This window comes from Homarus americanus, unplaced genomic scaffold, assembly GCF_018991925.1.
Source record: "Homarus americanus isolate GMGI-L3 unplaced genomic scaffold, GMGI_Hamer_2.0 scaffold51128, whole genome shotgun sequence".
In the NCBI taxonomy this organism is placed as follows: domain Eukaryota; kingdom Metazoa; phylum Arthropoda; class Malacostraca; order Decapoda; family Nephropidae; genus Homarus; species Homarus americanus.
The window spans coordinates 281,072-286,329 of record NW_024732934.1 but is presented as its reverse complement, the minus strand read 5'-3'; positions in this window follow the sequence as shown (position 1 = coordinate 286,329).

Sequence of the window (5,258 nt, the reverse complement as noted above, 5' to 3'; positions counted from 1 at the left end):
CTAATCTGGCCTAACACAGCCTAACCCTAGCCATAGCATCAGCCTAGCCCTGGCACGGCGTACAACCTGTACAGCCTAGCCTAGCACAACACAACCTAACCACTTAACCTAGCCATAGCCTAACCTAACCTAACCTAACTGTATAACTTCCTAACCCTTCAAACCTCTTCTTACAAACTAACCTGGTGGCCATACTGTAAACATAAAGGAAGCTGTAACCTGTCAACCCCATCATCATCAACCTGTCAATAGGTTTTGTCTTCTGTCTATACCACCCGTCCCCGGCGTCCTGTGTGTGTGCGTGTGTGTGTGTGTGTGTGCGTGTGTGTGTCTGTGTGTGTGTGTGTGTCTGTGTGTGTGTGTGTGTGTCTGTGTGTGTGTGTGTGTGTGTCTGTGTGTGTGTGTGCGTGTGTGTGTGTACGTGTACGTGTGTCTGTGTGTGTGTGTGTGTGTGTGTGTGTGTGTGTGTGTGTGTGTGTGTACGTGTGTGTGTGTGTGTGTTGCCCTGGTTTGTAGCCAGACTAAATTTCACTTTTTTACGTTTAAAGCTGGATGAGGATAAAACACACACATGCACACACACGTACCTGCACTGTCTCCCTCAGGCAGATGTGAATAAAATTATCTTAGGTTAGGTTAGACTGTGGTTAGGGTAGACTATGGTTAGGTTAGGTTAGACTATGGTTAGGTTAGGTTAGGTTAGGTTAGGTTAGGTTAGACTATGGTTAGGTTAGGTTAGGTTAGACTATGGTTAGGTTAGGTTAGACTATGGTTTGGTTAGGTTAGACTATGGTTAGGTTAGGTTAGGACATGAGTGACAGCGTCTCAGTGAAAGCGAGTAGAAGACAATCTGATTGGCTATTGAGTAACAGCTTCTCTGAGTGACCCCAAGCAGGAGTAACAGCGTCTGTAAGTGTCGCTGGGGTGACGACTGAGTGACGGCCTTATGAGTAACAGCTCCTTTGATTATCGCTGGTGTGAAAGCAACAGCCGCTGAGTGACAGCGTGTGTGAGTGAAAACGTGTGAGTGACAACGTAGGGGTGACAACGTGTGAGTGACTGTATGAGTGAGTGACTGTATGAGTGAGTGACAACGTGTGAGTGAGTGACTGTATGAGTGAATGACTGTATGACTGAATGACAGTATGTGAGTGACAACGTGTGAGTGACTGTATGAGTGAGTGACAACGTGTGAGTAACAGTATGCAATAACAGTATGTAGTGAATAACAGTATATAATAACAGTATGTAGTGAGTGACCGCGTATGAGTGAGTGACAGGGGGTACTCAAGAGGGCGCCGTCCAAATATTTAATAACACAAGCAATTGGCCGTAAAACGCTAAACTAAATATTTCTCAAACTTATACGACAAAAGAACAAAATTTCAAAGGCTTTATCGGCCATTCATACTGAAGGCGCTGAGTAGATGTGCGTCAGAGTGTGTCAGGGTGTGTCAGGGTGTGTCAGAGTGTGCCAGGGTGTGCCAGGGTGTGTCAATGTGCGAGTGTGTGTGAGGATGTATCAGGGTGTGTCAGGGTGTGTCAGAGTGTGTCAGGGTGTGTTAGAATGTGCCAGGGTGTGTCAGAATGTGCCAGAATGTGTCAGAATATGCCAGAATGTGTCAGAATATGCCAGAATATGTCAGAATACCCCCAGAATGTCAGGGTGTGCCAGAATATGTCAGAATACCCCCAGAATGTGTCAGGGTGTGCCAGGATGTGTCAGAATGTGTCAGAATACTTGGTGTGTTCCCCCTAGCACACTCAACACCCCTCGAGACTCCTTGATCCAGTCTACCATTATGTAACGGGAAAGTTGAAGTGACACGAAATCTTTGTTCCGCGTCACCAACAGTGGGACTGGCCGTCAGAGAAGCCTCCATTCACTCCTGTTACCGAGGGAGGGAGCGAGGGTTTCTGTTTATATATATATTTTCCCAGCTTAGTTTTCGTTCAGATAAGCTTTGAAACTGGTGAAGACATTATCAGCTTGAAGAAGACGGAATAGGTTTTGTGATCTGTTCAGGAGTAATATGATTGGTCGTGAACGTTGGTAAAATGACCTACTAAACTAGCTGTTATATTCTGTCGTAAAGTGTTTAAGGCGCGAACGACACACACACATACATACATACACACACACACACACACACACACACACACACACACACACATTAACACTCGCTAACAACACCTTCCCCCCAATTACATAGTTCTAACTACAAACTATACCCTCTATCCCCAAGACACATCCTTAAAACAACCAGTCAACACATCCCAGAGAGTAACCAATCACTGATGAGGGTTGTTACCGGTTAAATGAGGTAGTTAGGGGTAGTTTATGGAAGGTGGTAGTAGTTTCCTGGGCCTTCCTCTGGTGGTGACGGAGGTATAGTGACCATTATGGTGTTCCCTCTCAGCACTGCCTCCCAACGATGACAACAACAATAATAACAATAATAACAATCATAATAACAATAATAACAATAATAACAACAATAACAATATATGTTCGTTATCCCTCGTGTACACAAACAATTCCCCCAAAATCGTCCAAACACGACCCCTGGCCTCTCCCCCTCCCTCCATACCTCACACAGAGAGCATCAGGTACCTCTAATACACACCCCTCCATCCCTCCATCCTACCCTCCTACCCTCCATCCTATCATGTGGTAGAACTAGACGAGACTAATAGGTTGTGATGCCGTATTGAAAGGGGCAGTCAGGCGGAAGTGACGCCAGAGGAAAAAAATGGCGCTCGGGTGAAGAGGGGATGCCATTAACCTCCTGAGAAATGGTTGTGTTTGGATATGTTACAGAAACACAGATGGACTAAACATGGTGTCAGTGTTGGCGTAAGACTATAAGCTGTTACCTGTAATTAGTGGTGATGGGAAAGGTGACCTGTGAGAGGGTAAATGTTGAGATCACGTTTTGGGAAGGAGGGTGGTGGGGGTGGTAGTCAGTGGTAGGGGTGTGGTGGTGGTGGTGGTGGTGGTGGTGGTAGTGGTAGGGGTGGTGGTGGTGGTGGTGGTGGTGGTGGTAGGGGTGGTGGTGGTGGTGGTGGTGGTGGTGGTGGTGGTAGTGGTGGTAGTAGTGGTGGTAGCGGTGGTGGTGGTGGTAGTAGTGGTGGTGGTAGCGGTGGTGGTAGCGGTGGTGGTGGTGGTGGCGGTGTAATTATTATTATTATTATTATTATTATTATTATTATTATTATTATTGCTGTTGTTGTTATATCAGAAAACATAACACCATCCACAGTAAGTGATCACACCACAAATAACCCAGAGTTGTTACCAAGAGTTGTGGTAACAAGGTGTAACAGAGGGGGTATTACGTGACCTCGTAATAACAGATGTAACGGTGAGCGAATCCACTATAACGGGGTGATGTATAAGTTAACGAGGTTTGTGTGGAGTGGGTCGTAATAAAGAGGTTAATATGATGAGGGGTCGTGTTACCGGGGTGGATTATATGAGGGGAGAGGGAGAGAAAGAGGGGAGGGGTGAGGGAGGAGAGGGGAGGAGGGGGTGGGGTGGGGGGGTCAGGATTAGCCACACGTGGCCTCCAAATATTACCCTTAAAAATTTGTTTGAGTTAGGACGATGACGAACAGTGTAGAGAGAGGGAGGAGGAGGAGGAGGAGGAGGGAGGAGGAGGGATACAACAACAATTATAATAATAATAATAACAATAGTTGTAATAATAACAATAATAATAACAATAATAACAACAAACAATAATAATAAAAAATAATAATAATAACAATAATAATAATAATAATAATAACAATAATAATAACAATAATAATAATAATAATAATACTAATAATAATAATAATAATAATAATAATAATAATAACAATAATAATAACAATAATAATAATAATAATAATACTAATAATAATAATAATAATAACAATAATAATAACAATAATACCAATAACAATAATAATAATAACAATAATAATAACAATAATAACAATAATAATAAATAATAATAAATAAATACAATAATAATAATAACAATAATAATAACAATAATAACAATAACAATAACAATAACAAAATAATAATAACAACAACAATAACAAATAAATAATAATATTAATAATAATAATAATAATAATAACAATAATAATAACAACAATAATAATAATAATAATAACAACAATAACAACAATAACAACAAACAACAATAACAATAATAATAATAATAAACAATAACAACAATAACAATAATAATAATAATAATAATAACAACAACAATAATAACAACAATAACAACAACAATAACTCTCCAGACCAACACACACACAAGTATTAACAAAATATAAAAAGAAACAAAGAAAATTATTTTATATAAATGGTGGAAATTACTGATAACCTCTGTGTAAACTGGACTGATGCTGTGTGTGTGTAGTTGTGTGTGTGTGTGTTGCGTGTGTGTTAGGTGTGTGTGTGTGTTAGCAGTTTCTGGTTAAACATATGATAACATTTTGGTTTTAAATGTAAATTAAATAAAATGAGTGAATTATGTTAATGATAACAAGAATAATAACAATAGCAGTACACAATAGCATCTACATGTTATTATTCTTGCAAACATTATTGTAGTTCTCAGTGTAGTAAGTCGACATATCTGGTTAAGTTTACCATAATGAAAAATACAAAGGTTATCATATGTGTGTTCACCAGCAGAAGAATTTACTGAACACACGCAACACACGCACACACACACACACACACGCAACACACACACACACACAAACACGCACACACACACACACGCAACACACACACGCAACACACACACACACACACGCAACACACACACACACAACAATAACACACAGAGGTTATCAGTAATTTCCACCATTTATATAAAATAATTTTCTTTGTTTCAATATATTTGTTAATACTTGTGTGTGTTGGTCTGGAAGAGGTTATTATTGTTGTTGTTATTGTTGTTATTGTTGTTGTTGTTGTTATTGGTTATTATTGTTGTTATTATTGCTGCTGTTATTGCTGTTGTTATTGTTGCGATTATTGTCAGTTGTTGTTGTTATTGCTGTTGCTATTGTTGTTGCTATTGTTGCTGTTATTGTTATTGCTGTGTTACTGTTGCTTTGTTATTGTTGCTTGTTACTGTTAGTTTTGTTGCTTATTACTGTCTTATGCTATTATTGCTGTTACTACATTGCTGCTTGTTATTATTGCTGTTGTTGTTATTGTCGTTGCTGTTATGGTTGTTATT